The sequence below is a fragment of the Mustela erminea genome, chromosome 1 (assembly GCF_009829155.1).
Source record: "Mustela erminea isolate mMusErm1 chromosome 1, mMusErm1.Pri, whole genome shotgun sequence".
Classification (NCBI taxonomy): domain Eukaryota; kingdom Metazoa; phylum Chordata; class Mammalia; order Carnivora; family Mustelidae; genus Mustela; species Mustela erminea.
In genome coordinates, this window is record NC_045614.1 from 10,438,741 (window position 1) to 10,460,005 (window position 21,265).

At 43.2% G+C, this 21,265-nt stretch overlaps 1 long non-coding RNA gene across 2 annotated transcripts in view; it reads right to left on the reverse strand.

Moving 5' to 3' along the window:
- Positions 1 to 21,265, reverse strand: part of LOC116573559 — a 44,470-nt gene that overhangs the window by 12,019 nt on the left and 11,186 nt on the right. The window contains exon 1 of one of the 2 annotated variants that reach the window (XR_004278880.1): positions 19,424 to 20,228. The exons of the other annotated variant lie outside the window; for it this stretch is intronic. This is a non-coding gene — a long non-coding RNA (uncharacterized LOC116573559). Of the gene's footprint in view, positions 1 to 19,423; positions 20,229 to 21,265 lie in introns of those variants that run through there. 2 annotated transcript variants of the gene reach the window in all.

The window sequence follows — 21,265 nt, forward strand, 5'->3', positions numbered from 1 at the left end:
CCATTTGATGTCTTCTTTAGAGAAACGTCTGTCCATGTCTTCTGTCCATTTCTTGACTGGATTGTTTGTTCTTTGGGTGTTAAGTTTGGTAATTCTTTATGGATTTTGGGTACTAGCCCTTTATCTGATAAGATGTTTGCAAATATCTTCTCCCATTCCGTCAGTTGTCTTTTGGTTTTGTTGACTGTTTCTTTCGGGCAAAAGCCTTTTATTTTGATGAAGTCCCAATAGTTCATTTTTATTTTTGTTTCCCTTGCCTTTGAAGATGTGTCTAGCAAGATGTTGCTGGGGCTGATGTCGAAGAGGTTATTACCTGTGTTCTCTAGAATTTTGATGGGTTCCTGTCTCATATTTATATCTTTCATCCACTTTGAGTTTATTTTTGTGCATGGTGTAAGAAAATGATACAGTTTCATTCTTCTGCATGTGGCTGTCCAATTTTCCCAACATTATTTGTTGAGACTGTCTTTTTTTCCTGTTGGATATTCTTTCCTGCTTTGTCAAAGATTAGTTGACCATAGAGTTTAGGGTCCATCTGTGGGTTCTCTATTCTGTTCGATGGATCTATGTGTCTATTTTCTTGACAGTACCATGCTTGTCTTGATGACCACAGCTTTGTGATACAGCTTGACTTCCAAAATTGTGATGCCTCCAGCTTTGGTTTTCTTTTCTTTTCTTTTTTTTTTTTTTTAAAAATTAATTAATTTATTTTCAGCATAACAGTATTCATTATTTTTTTGGTTTTCTTTTTCAAAATTTCTTTGGCTATTTGGAGTCTTTTCTGATCCCATACAAATTTTAGGATTGTTTGTCCCAGCTCTGTGAAAAATGTTGATAGTATTTTGATAGGGGTTACATTGAATGTGTAGATTTCTTTGGGTAGTGTGGACATTTTAACATTTTCTTCCAATCCGTGAGCATGGAATGTTTTTCCCTTTCTTTGTGTCTTCCTCAATTTCTTTCATAAGTGTTCTGTGTTTTCAGAGTACAGACCCTTTGCATCTTTGGTTACGTTTATTCCTGGGTATCTTATGGTTTTTGGTGCAATTGTAAATGGGATTGATTCCTTAATTTCTTTTTCTTCTGTCTCATTGTTAGTCTAATGAAGTGTGACAGACTTCTGTGCTTTAATTTTATATCCTGCCACTTTGCTGAATGCCTTTATGGTAATTTTGGTGTGGAGTCTTTGGGTTTTCCACATAGAGTATCTTGTCGTATGTGAAGAGTGAGAATTTGATTTTTTCTTTTCTGATTTGGATGCCTTTTAATTCTTTTTGTTGTTGGATTGCTGAGGCTAGGACTTCCAGTACTATATTGAACAACAGTGGTGAGAGTGGATATCCCTGTCATGTTTCTGACCTTAGGGGAAAAATCTCTCAGTTTTTCTTCATTGAGGAGGATATTCACTGTGCATTTTTTTGCATTGGGTTTTATGATATTGAGGTATGTTCCCTCTATTTCTACACTGTAGAGAGTTTTCATCAAGAAAGGATACGTATTTTTCAAATGCCTTTCCTGTATATATTGAGAGTATCATATGGTTCTTGTCCTTTCTTTTATTTGTGTGGTGTATCACATTGATTGATATGGAATGGAGAGCCACCCTCGCAGTGCAAGGTGGTCCACTTGGTCATGGTAAATAATCCTTTTAATGTATTGTTGGATCCTATTGGCTAGGATCTTCGTGAATATTTTGGTATCCATGTTCATCAGGGGTATTGGTCTATAATTCTCCTCTTTGGTGGATTCTTTGCTCAGGTTTTGGGGTCAAGGTAATGCTGGTCTCATAGAAAGAGTTTGGAAGTTTTCCTTCCATTTCTGTTTTTTGAAACAGCTTCAGAAGAATAGGTATTGAAGGGTGTTGGGCTGGCAGGAAGGGCTACTAAAGATGGCGAAAGTTCCTGCCACAAGACCTGAGCTCGGACAGGAGAACAAAGGCCCAAGCAGGAATCTGAGACCCCTGCCCAGGGCTCCTGTGGACCAATGGGAATCCGATGAGCAGCGGGATATCCAAATAAGGGAAACTTGCCAGAAGACCCCTGAGCTTTCCCCAAGACCCCTTAAAAGCCCCCTCCTCCCTGCCTTGGGCGCGACTTCCGCCACTCTGCTTTCCAGAGTCGCAGAACCTCGCCCGAGGGTGCCCACCTCCTCCTGGCACAACTTTCCTGGCTCCCCTTCTCCTGAGCCCTGAAACTTCGCCAGAGAGCGTTTTTAATAAATCTTGCCTTGCACCCACTTTGCCTGGTGTTGTGTTTATCTCGCCGGAAAAAACTTTACATTTGGTGCCAAAACCCGGGAAGGAGATTGAGCCCCCACACAGTTGGGAGGGTCTCTCCTTTCCCTGGCCGAACCGGACCTGCCTTTCCCAACGCCACTTCCAAAGCTGTGGTGAGTTTCCCCGATTCCACGCCTCCTTCCGGAAAGCCCTGCCCTAATCGTGGCCGCGTCAGGGTGGACCCCGCCAGTCACCAGGTGACCTCCGTGACTCCGAGAGGCTAGGAGACGTCCTAACCTCTACAGCAGTTGACACAGTTTTTCCGCAACCCAGTGGTGGAGGAGGGGAGCCTTCCTCCAGCCCTCACGTTGCCCGGCAATGAATCGTGGGGACCTCCCAATCCAAATTCGACCCTAAAACATCCCGGGGGTGTTTTAGGCCTGCTGGCCAATCTTAAAACCCTGGAACTGGACCAGGACCTGCGAAAACGACGTTACTGTACTGTCGCTTGGCCACAATACCGATTAGACAATCAGTCCCAATGGCCTCCGGAAGGCACGTTTAACTATCAGATTTTCATGGACCTAAATAACCTTGGCAGACACCAAGGCAGATGGGCCAAGGTCCCCTATGTCCAGCTTTCTGGACTCTGCACTCTCGCCCCTTCCTCTGCTCTCACTGCTCCACCTCTCAGGTCCTCTTGGCCCGCTCCCCTCCCCCTACCCTGCCACCCACTGCTCCCAAAGACTCGGACCTCTCCTCCCCATCTCCTCTCTCTGAACCCCCGGAGAGCTTCACCCACCCACTGACAAGAGGGCCTCTGGTTCCTCCTCCTCCTTACCACGATCCTTCACCCCAAGGTCCCTTAAATTCAGGATTTCTGAACCGGCGCCCTCGTCTACTCCTCCTTCTCCCCCTCCCCACTCCTATCCAAACTCCTGACAAATTTATCCGCAGTAAACGGGAAACTCCAATCAAAGTTTACTGAAGGTCAAATAGGCTCTTGTTATTCGTTAAAATCTGCTAGCAAAGAGATGACTAGAACTGATGGTTACTTGTGTCTCTCAGAGTTTTAATGGGTAATTCTTAAGGAAGCTTTCAAAGTCTTTGGTAACCGTTAACCGAATGAGGAAGTTGTTTGAGTTCATGCGCCCTTCTCTCTACAGGACCTTTCTCAAATTGAGAAACGTTTGGGCTCCTTTTCGGCCAGTTCTGATAACTATATTAAAGAATTCCAATATCTGGCCCAAGCCTATGACCTCACCTGGCATGATTTACATGTGGTCCAGACCACCACCCTCACCATAGAGGGGAGGGAACGCATCCAGGCTGCTGCCCGGGAGCACGCGGATCAGGTCCAGCTCACTGATGCTGCCATGCCAGTTGGAGCCCGGGTGGTCCCAGCTGTAGAACCAGGTTGGGATTATCAGGATGGCCAAGATGGCCACTGGCGCCGCGACCGCATGGTCCAGTGTCTCATAGCCGGCATGCGGGCAGCCTCTAATAAGGCCGTTAATTACGACAAGATTAGGGAGATTGTCCAGATCCCTACGACAACCCCACCATGTTTCTTAACCAGTTGACCGAACCTTTAACCCAGTACACTCGCTTGGACCCTGCCTCTCCTGTGGGGGCCATGGTACTGGCTACTCATTTTATCTCTCAATTGGCACCGGATATACAGAGAAAGTTAAAGAAGGCTGAGGAGGACCCTCAGACCCCATTTCTGACTTGGTGAAAATGGCATTTAAGGTCTTTAATTCCCGTGAGGAGGCAGCTGAGCTTAAACGACAAGACATATTCCAGCAAAAGGTTCAGTTGCAGACCCAAGCCTTGGTAGCAGCCCTGCGGCCGGCCGGCTCCGGAAGCCAGCAGAGAGGGGCAACCAATCGCACCCCCCCGGGGGGCCTATTTCAAATGCGGGGCCGAGGCTCGCTAGTGCCCCAATCCAAAGCCGCCAACTCGGCCTTGCCCTCAATGCCATTTGATGGGCCACTGGAAATCCGACTGCCCTAACCTTGGGGTATCTTCGGCGCCTCAACGTGGGGGACCCCCCGAGACAGTAAGTCTGGCCTTTCAACTGCTTGGATTGGAGGACGACTGATGAAGCCCAGACTCAGCCACCCCTCTCACCCAGGCCGAGCCCAGGGTTATGCCCCAGGTGGTGGGTAAGTCCATCTCTTTTTTGCTGGACACGGGGGCTACCTACTCTGTTCTGCCTTCCTACTCGGGACTTACTCGAACCTCACCAATTACTGTTATGGGGATCAATGGGACCTCCTCCAATCCTAGGGTGACCCTTCCCCTTACCTGTAGCCTGGATGGGTTTCCCTTCCCCCACTCGTTTCTATGATTCCTTCCTGCCTGGTCCCTCTACTGGGTAGGGACATTCTCCAGAAACTAAGGGCAACTATCTGCCTCTCCCCTTCCTCCCTTCTATCCACCTCAACTCGTCTCATCCTACACCTCTCCATTCCCTCGACCTCCGCTCCAGATGACCTACCCGCTATAGATCCTCAGGTGTGGGACATCTCAGAGCCCATCATTGCTTCCCACCTTACCCCAGTTAAAGTACAGCTTAAGGATAACTCTAAGTTTCCCCCTCAAGCTCAGTTCCCTATTTCCTTAGCCCACCGCCGGGGCCTGAAACTATCATAGAACGGCTTTGACGTCAGGGACTCCTGATCCCCATCATTTCCCCCTGTAACACCCCATCCTCCCAGTACGCAAGCCCTCAGGGGCTTATCGACTGGTACAAGACCTTAGGCTTATCAACGAGGCCGTGCCCCTACACCCTACTGTCTCGCGTTCCCCCAAACACCTCTCACTTGACTGTACTGGACCTAAAGGATGCTTTTTTCACCGTCCCCTTGCACCCTGATTCCTATTTTCTTTTTGCCTTCACCTGGGAGGATCCCGACACACATGCTTCTGGACAACTAACTTGGACTGTCCTACCCCAGGGGTTCAGGGACAGCCCTCACATTTTCGGCCAGGCCTACAGACTTAACAGCAGTGCGTCTTTAAGGCCAGTACTCTACTACAATATGTGGATGACCTCCTCCTCTGTAGCCCCTCCCTCTCGGTCTCCCAAGACAACACCTCCACCCTACTTAACTTTCTGGGGGCCAAGGGATATCAAGTGCCCCCCTCTAAGGCCCTTTAGGGCAGCCCATCACGGTCTACTCTCCTGCCGACTCACAGACCTTAGCCACGGATCCCTGGCCCATCTGACTCCTCGTCTCCAGCTATTCCATCTGCTATTTCTAGAAAATCCGCATCTCTCTCTCTCTACCTCCCCCCGCTTAAACCCTGCAACTTTACTGCCTATACCCTTGCCAGATAAGGGGTGGATCTATATCCAGGACAGGATTGCCCTGCCAGGCAATCTGACGCACACCTTAATTACTGACATCCACCAATCCCTCCATATTGGCCCAAAGGCTCTCCACCAATTTCTTCAGCCATTGTTCTATCATCCTTCCTTATCTAAAGTAATTGAAGTTGTCCACAGGGCTTGCAAAACCTGTTCCTCCGTGAATTCACAAGGAGGAATCCGCAGACCAGGGCCTAACCAACAGCTCCGAGGTCATTAGCCGGGGGAAGACTGGCAACTGGACTTCACTCCCATGCCTCGCCATAAAACCTTTCATTACCTATTAACCTTGGTTGATACATTCACAGGCTGGATCGAGGCATACCTCATGGCCCGGGAAACAGCGGACGTAGTGGCTACAATACTCATCGAGCGCATCATCCCGAGGTTCGGATTGCCCCGGACCCTCCAGTTGGACAACGGACCTGCCTTCATCTCCAGTGTAACCCAACAGGTAGCTGAGAGCCTCAACATAACCTGGAAACTTCACATCCCATACCACCCACAGTCATCGGTAAGGTAGAAAAGGCCAACGGGCTGCTCAAAGCCCAACTCACCAAACCTACCCTAGAAACCCATCTTTCCTGGCCTACACTTCTGCCTATGGCTCTCACCAGACTCCTGGCTAAGCCCTGCGGGTCTTCGGGCTTAAGCCCATTTGAATTACTATACAGCTGGCCCTTTCTTAGAAATCATAGCCCTCTGGCCATTTCCCCCGCCTCTTTTATCCTATCTACCTTACCTCACTCTACATTGTAGGGATACCCCTCCCTATTAACTGGCCACTCCCCAACTTCAGGGCCACAAATAATACGGTCCATATGGGCCCCATCAGGAGAAACATACCTATTATTAATGTGTCCTCCCTTACCACCGCAGCTGCCATATCACTAACTCCTCCCTCCTGTACTGTACTCCCTCGGGAATATTTCTCTTGTGCCCTCAGGGAATCTATCGCTGCCTAACCACTAATGACTCCCTGGGCTGTATATTCATTCTACTATCTCCTTCTACCACCATCTACTCTGAATCCCAGCTGCTGTCCATCCCATTTCCCCAACACCATGGAGGAAGGGCTGCCTTCCTCCCATTCATAACAGGGGCAGGAATAGCCACAGGGGTGGCAACTGGAACAGCGGGGATAGGAACCTCCATAGACTTTTATTACAAACTCTCCCAAGCCCTGAATGATGACACGGAACGGGTTGCTGACTCCCTCACAGCCCTACAGACGCAAGTCACCAGCCTGGCAGCCTTAGCTCTACAGAACCGACGGGCCTTAGACCTTCTGACAGCCGAAAAAGGGGGGACCTGCCTATTCTTAAATGAAGAATGTTGTTACTTTGTTAACCAATCAGGTATAGTTACTTCCAAGATCAAAGAACTCAGGGATCGGATCCAAGCACGGTGGCGAGACACGTCCTCCTGGGGCCTGGACCCTTACCACTGGGTAACCTGGCTGTTCCCTCTGGCGGGACCTGTATGCATAATCCTCCTTCTAATCTCAGTTGCTCCCTGTCTTTTCCGGTACTTGCAGGGTCGCCTACAAGAACTTGCCTGAGTATCTGTCAATCAACTCCTCCTCCAGCCCTACTCTGGCCTGCCCATTTCCGACTACCCCTATGAGGACGCCCCCTGTCAGCAGGAAGTAGCCAGAACCGAGTTGACGCCCCTGACACCATTATATTAAGCAAAAGGTCGGAATGTTGGGCTGGCAGGAAGGGCTACTAAAGATGGCGAAAGTTCCTGCCACAAGACCTGAGCTCGGACAGGAGAACAAAGGCCCAAGCAGGAATCTGAGACCCCTGCCCAGGGCTCCTGTGGACCAATGGGAATCCGATGAGCGGCGGGATATCCAAATAAGGGAAACTTGCCAGAAGACCCCTGAGCTTTCCCCAAGACCCCTTAAAAGCCCCCTCCTCCCTGCCTTGGGCGCGACTTCCGCCACTCTGCTTTCCAGAGTCGCAGAACCTCGCCCGAGGGTGCCCACCTCCTCCTGGCACAACTTTCCTGGCTCCCCTTCTCCTGAGCCCTGAAACTTCGCCGGAGAGCGTTTTTAATAAATCTTGCCTTGCACCCACTTTGCCTGGTGTTGTGTTTATCTCGCCGGAAAAAACTTTACAAAGGGCATCTTGGTTCTTTCCATAGTTTGGCGACCATGGCCATTGCTGCTATAAACACTGGGGTACAGATGGCCCTTCTTTTCACTCCATCTGTATCTTTGGGGTAAATACCCAGGAGTGCAATGGCAGGGTCATAGGGAAGTTCTATTTTTAATTTCTTGAGGAATCTCCACACTGTCCTCCAAAGAGGCTGCACCAACTTGCATTCCCACCAACAGTGTAAGAGGGTTCCCCTTTCTCCACATCCTCTCCAACACATGTTGTTTCCTGTTTTGTTAATTTTGGCCATTCTAACTGGTGTAAGGTGATATCTCAATGTGGTTTTAATTTGAATCTCCCTGAGGGCTAGTGATGATGAACATTTTTTCATGTGTCTGCTAGCCATTTGCATGTCTTGATTGGAGAAGTGTCTGTTCATATCTTCTGCCCATTGTTTGATATGTTTGCCTGTTTCATGTGTGTTGAGTTTGAGGAGTTTTTGATAGATCCTGGATATCAACCTTTTGTCTGTACTGTCATTTGCAAATATCTTCTCCCATTCCGTGGGTTGCCTCTTTGTTTTCTTGACTGTTTCCTTTGCTGTGTAGAAGCTTTTGATTTTGATGAATGGATAAGGAAGATGTGGTCCATATACACTATGGAGTATTATGCCTCCATCAGAAAGCATGAATACCCAACTTTTGTAGCAACATGGACGGGACTGGAAGAGATTATGCTGAGTGAAATAAGTCAAGCAGAGAGAGTCAATTATCATATGGTTTCACTTATTTTTGGAGCATAACAAATATCATGGAGGACAAGGGGTGTTAGAGAGGAGAAGGGAGTTGGAGTAAATTGGAAGGGGAGGTGAATCATGAGAGACTATGGACTCTGAAAAACAATCTGAGGGGTTTGAAGTGGCGGGGGTGTGGGAGGTTGGGGTACCAGGAGGTGGGTATTATAGAGGGCATGGATTGCATGGAGCACTGGGTGTGGTGAAAAAATAATGAATACTGTTTTTCTGAAAATAAATTAATTAATAAAAAAATTAAAAAAAGAAGAATAGGTATTCTTTAATGTGTAATAACATTAAATAATGTTAATAAGTATTCTTTAAATGTTTGGCAGAAGGAAGCCATCTGATCCTGGACTCTAGTTTTTGGGGAGTATTTTGATTACTACGTCAATTTCTTGGCTGGGTATGGCTCTGTTTGGGTTTTCTATTTCTTCCTGTTTCAGTTTTAGTAGTTTTTATGTTCCTAGGAATGTATCCATTTTTTTCCAGATTGCCCTATTTGTTGGCAAATAGTTGCTCATAATATGTTCTCCCTCGTTCCTTCCTTTCTTCCTTCCTTCCTTCCTTTACTGTGTTATGTTAGTCACCATACGTCATTAGTTTTTGATATAGTGTTCTGAGATTCATTGTTTACATATAATACCCATTGCTCCATGAAATATGTACTCTCCTTAATACCTACCACCAGGCTCATGCGTCCCCCCACCCCCATCCCCTCTAAAATCCTCAGTTTGTTTCTTGGAGTCCACAGTCTCTCATGGTTCATTATAATTGTTTATATTTCTTTGGTGTTGGTTGTGATCTCAACTCTTTCATTCATGATTTTATTTATTTGAGTCCTCTCTCTTTTCTTTTTGATAAGTCTGTCCAGGGGTATATCAATCTTACTAAATCTTTAAAGAACCAGCTCCTAGTTCTGTTAATCTGTTCATCTGTTCTACTGTTCTTTTGATTTCTATTTCATTGGTTTCTGCTCTAATCTTTATTATTCCTCTTCTCATGCTGTATTTATGGTTTTTTTTTAATCTTTTATTTATTTGACAGACAGAGATCACAAGTAGGCAGAGAGGCAGGCAGAGAGAGAGGGGGAAGCAGACTCCCCACTGAGCAGAGAGCCTGATGCGGGGCTCGATCCCAGGACCCTGGGATTATGACCTGAGCCGAAGGCAGTGGCTTAACCCACTGAGCCACCCAGGCGCCCTGTATTTATGTTTTTTATTGTATTTGTTTTTTTTTGCTGTTCTTTCTCCAGCTCCTTTAGGTGAAAGTTTAGTGTATTTGAGACTTTTCTTGTTTGTTGAGAAAGGTCTGTATTACTATATATTTCCCTTTTAGAATCACCTTTGCTGCATCCTAAAGGTTCTGAACAGTTCTGTTTTCATTTTCATAAATTTTAAAAGTTCTTCTTTAATTTCCTGGTTGACTCATTCATTCTTTAGTAAGAGGCTCTTTAACCTCCATGTATTTGTGTTCCTACCAAATTTCCTCTTGTGATTGAGTTCAACTTTTAAAGCACTGTTGTCTGAGAATATATAAGGAGTAATCCCAGTCCTTTGGTGCTGGTTGAGAGGTGATTTGTGACCCGGTACATGATCTACTCCAGATAATATACCATGTGCACTCAAGAAGAATGTGTATTCAGAATGTGTATTCTGCTTTAGGATGAAGCCTTCTGAATATATCTGTGAAGTCCATTTGGTCCAGTACATTGTTCAAAGCCCTTTTTGGTATTTTGTTTAGCAGATCTGTCCACTGCTGTGAGTGGGGTGTTAATATCCCTGATTATTCTTGTATTGTTACCAATGTATTTATTTAATTTTCTTATTAATTGGTTTATATAATTGGCTGCACCCAAGTTAGGGGTATAAATATTTACAATTGTTAGCTCTTCTTGTTGGATAGACCCTTTAATTATGATATAGTATCCTTGTTCATCTCTTATTACAGTCTTTAGTTTAAAATCTAGTTTTCTGATATAAGGATTGCTATCTCAGCTTTCATTTGATGTCCATTAGCATGATTAATGGTTCTCCACCCCCTCATTTTCAATCAGGAGGTGTTTTGAGTCTAAAGTGAGTATCTTGCAGATGGCATTTTTAAAAACATCCAATCTGATAGCCTGTGTCTTTTGATTGGGGCTTTTAGCTCATTTACATTCAGAGTAACTATTGAAAGATATGAATTTAATGCCATTGTATTATCTGTAAAGTCCCTGTTTCTGTATATTGTCTTTGTTACTTTCTGGTCTTTGTTATTTTTGGGCTATCTATTCACTCAAAGTATCCTTTGGGCTGGTTTAGTTATCAAAAATTCTTTTGGTTTATGTTTGTCCTGGAAGCTTTTTATCTCTCCTATTTTGAATGACAGCCTAGCTGGATAAGGCATTCTTGGCTGCACATTTTTTCTCATTTAGCACCCTGAATATATCATGCCAGTCTCTTCTGGCCTGCTAAATCTCTGTGGACAGATCTGTTTCAGCCTTAGGTTTCTACCCTTGTAGGTTAAGGGCCTCTTGTCTGAGCTCCTTTCAGGATTTTCTCTTTATCTCTGAAATTTGAAGCTTCACTATTTTGTGTGAATAGATCATCCCCATGTCATATAATAGTACAACTTGCAAATCTGAGATCCAAAAGAAAAAACAAAAAAGAAAACCAAAACCGACAAAAAACAAAACAAAACAAAATTACCAATCCTGAAAGCAACTAGGGGAAAGAGATTTCTTACATACAGAGGGAGGAACATCAGAATAACATCAGATCTGTCCACAGAGACCTGGAAAGTCAGAAAGGGATGGCAAAACATATTCAGGGTACTAAATGAGAAGAACATGCAGCCAAGGATACTTAATCAAGTAAGGCTGTCATTCAGAATGGATGGAGAGACAAGGAACTTCCAAGACTGGCAGAGCCTGAAAGAATATGTGACCACCAAGCTGGCTTTCCAAGAAATATTAAGAGGGGGGTCTATGAAAGAGGGAAGACCCCAAGAATAATACAGACCAGAAATTTATGAGACAGTCTATAGAAACAGGGACTTCACAGACAACAAGATGGCACTAAATCATATCTTTCAATAGTCACTCTCAATGTGAATGGCCTAAATGCTCCCATGAATGGCACAGGGTTGCATATCAGATACATATGATCAGATCCATATGCTGTCTCTAAGAGACTAATTTTGAACCTAAAGATACATCCAAACTGAAAGTGATGGGATGGAGAGCCATATTTCATGCTAACAGTCCTCAAAAGAAAGCTGAGGTAGCAATTATCATAAAGACAAATTAGATTTTAAGCTAAAGACTGTAGCAAGAGATACAGAGGAACACTTAAAGGGTCTATCTTAAAGGGTCTATCCAACAAGAAAAGCTAAAGATTTTAAATATCCATGCCCCCAACATGGAAGCAGCCAACTACATAAGCTAACTATTAACCAAAGTAGAGACATATTGATAATAATACATTAATAGTAGAAGACCTCAACACTCTACTCTCAGCAATAGACAGATCATCCAAGCAGAAAATCAACAAAGAAACAAGACCTTTGAATGACACACTGGACTGGAAGGACTTTGTAGATATATACAGAACATTCCACAGAATACTCATTCTGTGAGTGTACATGGAACTTTCTCCAGAATAGACCACATACTGGATCACACATCAGGTCTCAACCAATACCAAAAGACCGAGATTATTTCCTGCTTATTTTCAGACCATCGTGCTTTAAAAGTGGAACTCAATCACAAGAAAAAAATACGGAAAGAATTCAAACACTTGGAAGCTAAAGACCATCCTACTAAAGAACGTTTGGGTCAACCAGGAAATTAGAGAACTTAAAAAATTCATCAAAACCAATGAGAATGAAAACACTTTGGTCCAAACCCTATAGGATATGGCAAAGGTGATCCTAAGGGGGAAATAAATAGCCATCCAAGCCTCACTCAAAAAAAGTTAGAATGGCCCAAATTAGCAAGACCAGAAACAACATGTGTTGGAGGGGATGTGGAGACAGGGGAACCCTCTTACACTGTTGGTGGGAATGCAAGTTGGTGCAGCCTCTTTGGAGAACAGTGTGGAGATTCCTCAAGAAATTAAAAATAGAACTTCCCTATGACCCTGCCATTGCACTCCTGGGTATTTACCCCAAAGATACAGGTGGGGTGAAAAGAAGGGCCATCTGTACCCCAATGTTTATAGCAGCAATGGCCACGGTCGCCAAACTGTGCAAAGAACCAAGATGCCCTTCAATGGACAAATGGATAAGGAAGATGTGGTCCATATACACTATGGAGTATTATGTCTCCATCAGAAAGGATGAATACCCAACTTTTGTAGCAACATGGACGGGACTGGAAGAGATTATGCTGAGTGAAATAAGTCAAGCAGAGAGAGTCAATTATCATATGGTTTCACTTATTTGTGGAGCATAACAAATAGCATGGAGGACATGGGGAGTTAGAGAGGAGAAGGGAGTTGGGGGGAAATTGGAAGGGGAGGTGAACCATGAGAGACTATGGACTCTGAAAAACAATATGGGGGTTTTGAAGGAGCAGGAGGTGGGAGGTCGGGGTACCAGGTGGTGGGTATTAGAGAGGGCACGGATTGCATGGAGCACTGGGTGTGGTGCAAAAATAATGATACTGTTATGCTGAAAATAAAAAAAAAGTAATGTGTAAGAAGAAATAAATGCAACTGACTACTATTATACTTAAAAAAAAAAAGGTAGAAAAATACTGAATGCACAAGCTAACCCTACACCTAAAGGCACAGGAGAAAGAACAGAAAATAAAATCTAAACCAAGCAGGAGAAGAGAAATAATAAAGATTAGAGCAGAGATCAATGAATCAGAAACCAGAGAAAGAGTAGAGCAGATGAATGAATCTAGAAGCTGGTTCTTTGAAAGAATTAAAAAAAAATAAAAAAATCAATAAACCTCTGGCCAGATTTATCCAAAAGAAAAGACAAAGGACCTAAATTAATAAAATTAAGAATGAAAGGGGAGAGATCATGACTAACACAAAGGAAATAGAAACAGTTATTAGAAATTATTACCAGCAACTATATGAGTAAATTAAGCAACCTGGAAGAAATGGTGTCTTCCTGGAAACTTATAAACTAACAAGACTGAAACAGGAAGAAATTTACAACCTGAATATAACCAGTAACAAAATTGAAGTGGTGATCAAAAACTTCCCCAAAAGCAAGAGTCTGGGGGGAGTGGGCAGATGGATTCCCAGGGGAATTCTGCCAAATCTTTTTTTTTTAAATTTTTAAAATTTTTTAAAATTTACTTTCAGCATAACAGTATTCATTGTTTTTGTACCACACCCAGTGCTCCATGCAATCCGTGCCCTCTGTAATACCCACCACCTGGTTCCCCCAAACTCCCACACCCCCCACCACTTAAAACCCCTCAGATTGTTTTTCAGAGTCCATAGTTTCTCATGGTTCACCTCTGCCAAACATTTAAAGAATAAATAATTCCTATTCTCCTAAAGCTGTTTCAAAAAATAGAAACAGAAAGAAAACTTCCAAACTCATTCTATGAGGCCAGCATTACCTTGATCCCCAAAACCAGGCAAAGACACCATCAAAAAGGAGGATTACAGATTTACAGAATTGCATTACATTATATTAATTACAGAATTACAGAGAATTATAGTCCTGATGAATATGTATGCCAAAATTTTCAGGAAGATCTTAGCCAATAGGATCCAACAGTACATTAAAAGGATTATTCATCATTACCAGGCGGGATTTATTCCAGGGATGCAGGTGTGGTTCAACATTCACAAATAAATCAATGTGATAGAACGCATTAATAAAAGAAAGACAAGAACCATATGATTCTTTCAATTGATGCAGAAAAAGCATTTGACAAAATACATCATTGTTTCCTGATTAAAACTAAATTAGTCAAGCAGAGAGAGTCAATTATCATATGGTTTCACTTATTTGTGGAGCATAACAAATTGCATGGAGGACATGGGGAGATAGGAGAAGGGAGTTTGGGGAAATTGGAAGGGAGGTGAACCATGAGAGACAATGGACTCTGAAAAACAATCTGAGCGTTTTGAAGGGGCGGGGGGTGGGAGGTCGGGGTACCAGGTGGTGGGTATTATAGAGGGCACGGATTGCATGGAGCACTGGGTGTGGTGAAAAAATAATGAATACTGTTATGCTGAAAATAAATAAAAAAATCTTCAGAGTATAGGGATAGTGGGAACATTCCCCAATTTTTTAAAAACCACCTATGAAAAGCCCACAGTGAGTAACATTCTCAATGGGAAAGCTGAAAATTTTCCTTAAGAGCAGGGACAAGGCAAGGATGCCCACTCTCGCCATTATTATTCAACATAGTACTAAATATCTTAGCATCAGCAGTCAGACAGCAAAAAGAAATAAAAGATATTCAAATTGACAAGAAGTCAAACTCTTTTTCTTCACAGATGACATGATACTTTATGTGGAAGACCCAAAAGACTCCACCCAAATTACTAGAACTCATACAACAATTCAGTAATGTGTCAGAATATAAAATCAATGCACAGAAATCAGTTGCTTTTCTATACACTAACAATGTAACTGTAGAATGAGAAATTAGGGAATCAATGCTATTTATAATAGCACCAAAAACCATAAGTTACCTAGGAATAAACCTAATCAAAGAAGTTAATGATCTCTACTCTAGAAACTACAGAACATTTCTGAAAGAAATTGAAGAAGACACAAAAAGCTGAAAAAACATTCCATGCTCTTGGATTGGAAAAATAAACATTGTTAAAATGTTTATGCTGGCCAAAGCAATCTATAATTTTAATGCCATCCCAGTCAAAATACCAATGGCATTTTTCAAAGTGCTGGAACAAACAATCCTAAAATTTGTATGGGAACAGAAAAGACCCTGAGTCACCAAGGAAATGAAAAAGAAAAAAAAAAAAACAGGGGGCATCATGTTGCCTGATTTCATGGCATATTTCAAAGCTGTGATCACCAAGACAGAATGGTATTGGCACAAAAACTGACACATAGATCAATGGAACAGGATAGAGGGCCCATATATGCACCCTTAACTCTATGGTCAATTAATCTTTGACACAGCAGGAAAAAATATCTGGTGGGAAAAAGTCCCTCAATAAATGGTGCTGGGAAAATTGGACAGCTATATACAGAAGAATGAAGTTGGACCATTCTCTTACATCATACAGAAAGATAAACTCTTAAATGGATGAAAGATAAGAATCCATCAAAATCATAGAAGATTTTAGTCAGTAACATCTTTGACATCAGCCACAGCAACTTCTTTTGAGACATGTCTCCAAAGGCAAGGCAAAAAAAGGGAAAATGAACTTTTGGCACTTCTTCAAGATAAAAAGCTTCTGCACAGCAAAGAAAACAGTCAACAAAAGTAGAGGCAACACACAGAATGGGAGAAGATATTTGCAAATGACACTATAGACAAAGGGCTGATATCCAATATGTATAAAGAACTTCTTAAAGTCAACACGCAAAAACCAAATAATCTAGCCAAAAAATGGGCAGAAGACATGAAAAGACACTTCTCCAAAGAAGACATATGAATGGCTAACAGACACATGAAAAAATGTTCAACATCATTAGCCACCAGGGAAATTCAATGCAAAACCACATGAGATAACACCTTACATCAGTTAGAATGGCAAAAATTAACAAGGCAGGAAATAACGAGTGTTGGAGAGGATGTGGAGAGAGGGGAACCCTCTTACATTGTTGGTGGGAATGCAAGTTCATACAGCCACTTTGGAGAACAGTGTGGAGGTTCCTCAAAAAATTAAAAATAGAGCTACCCTATATCCCAGCAATTGCATTACTGGGTATTTGCCCCAAAGATACAGATGTAGTGAAAAGAAGTGTATTGAGGGGCCGCATGCACCCAAATGTTCATAGCAGCAATGTCCACAATAACCAATCTGTGGAAGGAGCTGTGATGCCCCTGAGCAGATGAATGGATAAAAAAGATATGGTCCATATATACAATAGTATCTTACTCAGCTATCACAAAGGACGAATACCCACCATTTGCATTGACATGAATGGAGCTGGAGGGGATATTCTAAGTGAAATAAGTCAAATAGAGAAAGACAATTATCATATGGCTTCACAAATATGTGGAACATAAGCAATAATGGAGGACATTTGAAGAAGGAAGGGAAAACTGAAGGGGGGGAATCAGAGGGGGAGATGAACTATGAGAGACTATGGATTCTGGGCAAAAATCTGAGGATTTCAGGAGGGTGGTTGGGGGATAGGTTAGCCTGGTGATGGGTATTGAGGAGGACAGGTGTTGTAATGAACATTGGTGTTATAGGCAAATAATGAATAATGGAGCACTACATTAAAAACTAAAGATATACGGTATGGTGACTAACAACATAAAAAAAAAAAAGAAGTTGAACAGAACACAAGAATAAAATAGATCCTGGGAATATTTTGGTTTGTTTGTTAGAGGAAACCAGATACCAAAATTGGAAAGAAAGAAATATATTGAATACAATGAAAAGAAAAAAATGCAAAAATATATATAACATAAATGTAAAAAAATAAAAATTGAAAAAGTCTTAAGAATTGATAAAATGTAAGAAATTAGCTGAAAAGGGAAAAAAAGTGAAACTGAAAGAATAAAGAATAAGAAGAAAAAACTATGAATGTTATATACTGCTTTCCCTGAGAGCTGCAGTTTTGTATCTATGATCAGTAAATTTGGTGCTAGCTGTTTGTTCCTGCGTGTTTTCTGGGGGAGGGGCCTGTTGGGGTGACTCAGGGATCTTTGCCTATGCGGAATTGCACCCACCTTGCCAGGGGCTGGCCCAGTGTAAGTGGCTCTGGATTAGAGTATGTTGTGCTGTTTTGTTCCCTGAAGGTTTTTGCACTGATTGGGGGGATGAAAATGGCGGCGCCCATCTCCATCATGGTAAACGAAAGGTCGCAGCCCCACCCCTCAGTGCATCCTCACAGAAAAGTAGTCAGTCACTCTCTCTTGTTTCCCTGGTTTCCATCCCAACTATGTGTTCACCCAGTCTGTGACTGAGCATTTCTATCTCAGGCAGGAGACCCTGTTGTGAGTTTCCAAACTTTATGGACTCCTGTGGCTCACACCCATGTAGCCTGGGGGAATGGGGAGTTCTCGCTGTGGTTCTGCTCTTGCTGGGCTGGAGAATGGTCACCTAACTGAGCTGGGGTTTCCGGTTTATGGCAACACCACTGTTTGCAGCCAACTTTCCTGCTCTAGTGCCTGGGAACTCTGCTGCTCTAGAGCACCCCCATTCTTTCTGTGACCCTGGGGATCCTGAAACCATGCTGTCACACTTGGGACCACTGCTTCGCCACCTGAGCACCTTTCAGACAGGGACATCCCCCACCAGAGAAGACACTCAAAATAAATAAATAAAATAATAAATTCTGGTTTTGTGCTTTGCCACTTTTAATACTTTGCAGTATCCTCCTTAAGCATGCTCTCCCTCCACATGGTATCCTCTGGTATATTGCCTCAGATTCACGTTTCTGCACCTCCTACCTTACAAACAGTGATCACTTTTGTATTTGTAGAATTGCAGCAATTCTCATCTCAGCTCTCTGGTTGATTGCACAGGTATTCAGAATGATTTATAATTCTCTAGCTGAATTCCAGGGATGAGATAAAATTAGGATTCCCTACTCTTCCACCATCTTAACTCCTCCTGTTTAATTTTAGCTGTTAGTGGATGTGTAAGTGGTTTCTTGTGTTTTAATTTGCATTTGTATGTGTATGTGTGTGTGTCTCTCTCTGTGTGTATATGTGAATAATGATGTATTAGATGGTTGTCACAATAATTCCTCCTATTCCTCAATGTACATCTCTTTTCAATGTGACTTTGCTGATCCTCCTACCAAAAGGTAGGATTTATTTCTATACATATTGAAGATGATCTTGATTGTGTGACTTTCTTTGGCTAATGGAACATTATCAAACATGGTGGCTTGAAAAACACACACTGGGGTTTGCCTTATTTTAGTTATGGCTAGAGTTTTTTTTTTTTTTTAAAGATTTTATTTATTTTGAGAAAGAGAGAGTGAGCAAGTGAGAGAGGGAGCATACTCAAGTGGTGGGAGGGGAAGAAAGAGATCACTTTATGCAGTCTCTTTACTGAGTGTACATCCTACCCCAGGGCTCGATCTCACAGCTCTGAGGTCATGATCTGAGCCAAAATCAGGAGCTGGACACTTAACTGAATGAGCCACCCAGGCACCCCAAGTTATCGTTAGAGTCAAGAGCAAAGTGTGAAGAAGCCTATGCCAACCTCTCCTCTAGGATGAGAGACCACACGAAGAGGGTCTTGTTGATGGTGAGCACCAACCACCAGGCATGCACTTGAGGCCATCTTGGACCATCCGGCCACAGGCAAGGCTCTAGATGACTGCAGTTGTGTGAGTAGCCCTAGGTAAGACCATTAGCAGAACTGCTTAGCTGAGTTCAGCTCGGATTGCCGACTTACAGAAGTATGAACACATAATGTAATGGACACAGAAGTTGGTATCAGAAATAGGCTGCTGCTGTAACAAAAACTTAAAATTTGTCATTGGCTTTGGAATTTGGCTGCATGAAAGCAGCTCTAGAGGGATAAAGAAATTTCAGCTTAAAACATGGTGGGGGAGGGACCTCCTGCCAGGGATTGGAAGAAGCCTATGTGGTTATGTGGTATGAGAACCATTGACAAAAATGCTGTCATGGTAACCTGGCAGACAGACCATGAACTTGTGGATCTGGTTGAGGAGGGAGGCTTCCCTGATCTCTGATCCTACCCCCAACCTTCTTCATGACTGCCCTGTGGTGGTCCCAGAAGAGCCTGGTGATTGGTGAGAAGCCCCTTTGTGTCTGATGCTTCCAGATTCTCCTCCCTCACACCAACCCATACCTGGTCTTTAGCAATTAGCTAAAACTTCTAGCAGAAATCTCCACCTCTTGTCTGGTGGCACTGTCTTCATCCTGTGCTTACAGGTGAGTCAGTGTGCCGATCCATCTCTCGTCTAGATTTCTGGATAGTGGTTTGTCTGTGACCTCAGGTCTCTGATGGGTCCAAGAAGTTATGTTTTTGTTGATTTATTCAGCCTTTTCCTATGCTGTGGTGGTAGCATTTCCTGGCAGATTTCTACATTTGGGCAGAAGCCAGAAACCAAGTTCTTTCCTAAATCATATGTCTTTTGGAACTTATTATTTATGACATCACCTTCCTCTTTTCTCTAAGTTCCCTTAAAGCAGTGGTCACATAGAACTTGTTCAGTGCAACTTCCTTTAATAAAATAACATAGGCCTTCAGCATGCTTGCTGAGCCTATGTGAGTTTATAATCGAACAGTTGTTCCCAGGTAACCCATCAGGCTGCAGGAGCCCATGGGCTGCTTCCTCTCACCAACACTGAGTCAAAGCCATGGCCTCTGAAAGTGGCTACCACCTAGCAGTCTCTATGCTGAGTGCAGACAGCACAGTGCCTGGCATTCGTGGGGGAATTAACTACCAGGCACGTAGGTACTTTTTAGGCACCTGGGTCAGTTTGAGGCTGTACTTGCAGACTTAGATGATTTCTCCTCAAATTCCTTTCCTATGTGTTGCCAGGCACCTAGCGAGTCTCTCTATCCCAGTTGTTTTCTCTGTACCCTCTCTAGTTATACAAGAGAGCAATATAACCACATGATTTCACTCATATGAGGAGTTTAAGAAACAAAACAGATGAACATAGGGGAAGGGAAGGAAAAATAAAATAAGATGAAAACAGAGAGGAAGGCAAACCATAAGAGACACTGAACTCTAGGGAACAAACAGGGTTGCTGGAGGGGAGAGGGGTGTTGGGGGGAAGGGGTAACCGGGTGATGGGCATTAAGGAAGGGACTTGAAGTAATGAGCCCTTGGTGTTTCACACATATAAAACTTCATTGAGAGGGGGACTACCGATCTATGTCCTTCAAGCATTTCACTGAATGTGTCTTGTTACCTCCCCTGCCCAAATGATGTGAGAACTATTTACCCAGCTGGAGAATCTTTTCTGTTATTTTTGCTTTTCCCCCAGCTTGCTTTTGTGCTATCCTGATAAATGAAAGAAAAAAAAAGGAAATAAGAACTAAAACTTTATTTTTATTAGTTTCTTAGGGAAAAGAGGTCAACACTTGGGTAAAAGGAAGGAGTACTTATGTGGGGATTTTTCATTTTTCTCCCCATGTGATTGCAACTGTCCCTCAGAACAATGTATTACTTAAAATATAATCCATGGGAAATTTTACTAGTTACCAAGCACGTTTAGATATAGCCTTAAGAAAAACACATACTGGCAACAGGCCACTGGGGGAGAGGACAATATATGGCCTTGAAGCAGAGCAGCTGGGAATGCCTGGCCTGCTCAGGGAGGAACACCGCTGGCTTCATTTTTCCGTTATCTCCCCCCTCTCCCTCACTGAGAGCACCTGTGGCTAGTTAGGTAAGTCCTTTGAATGTGCTTGCTCAACTATCAACTTTATGCTGCTTGTCCAGACCTATTTTGCCTTCCTTCTTGTTTATCTACAAGGCATAAGACTAATGTTTGGCCTTCTTCAGCTCTTCTGTTGATTACTGTTTTTAATCTAATAAAAGCAGGACTGAGGAGTTGTTCGGGCCAACAGTCTTTTCTACAGTTGTCCCCTGATCCCTTTGTCTTGCAGCTGACTTATTTGCGCCCCACCCATTCTTCTCCCGTTTGCTGACAGGAAGTGGCAAGTGGCACCCGAACA